Source organism: Mizuhopecten yessoensis, unplaced genomic scaffold, assembly GCF_002113885.1.
Source record: "Mizuhopecten yessoensis strain PY_sf001 unplaced genomic scaffold, ASM211388v2 scaffold7041, whole genome shotgun sequence".
NCBI lineage: Eukaryota > Metazoa > Mollusca > Bivalvia > Pectinida > Pectinidae > Mizuhopecten > Mizuhopecten yessoensis.
The window spans coordinates 17,250-17,795 of NW_018406851.1; positions in this window are offsets into that span (position 1 = coordinate 17,250).

A 546-nucleotide genomic window follows, 5' to 3' on the forward strand; every position below is an offset into this window, starting at 1 on the left:
CAAAGTCATGCTCTGACTTCCCTTCACTACCGATATCAGTAGGTCCCGCGAGCCACAAGCTTTCTTGGATACACTGGGCCGGTACTGACCTAGTTCCTTCATCTGCTGGATTTTTGTTCGTTTGCACATACGACCATTGATCTGCTTTCGTTACGTGTGTGATGCGTTCCACTCTATTTGCTACGTATGTATAAAACCTCCTAGTTTTGTTGTGTATATAGCCGAGCACCACTTTACTATCGGTGTGGAACCTAAACTTCTCAAGAGGGATCCGTAAGTAGTCCGATATTGTCTCTGAAATCTCCACGGCCAATACCGCTGCACACAATTCCAGTCTTGGTATCGTATGTCCATGAAGGGGTGCTACCTTTGCTTTGCCAAGAATGAACCCAATATCTTGTTTTCCTGTTCCATCCTTAGTATGTAGGTAATCTACAGCCGCGATAGCTTTCTCGGAGGCGTCAGAGAAGACGTGGACAGTGGTATCTATAGACAGTCTGAGCGAAAACCGTGCGTAGGTCCGAGGTATTCGAACATATTGTAGGT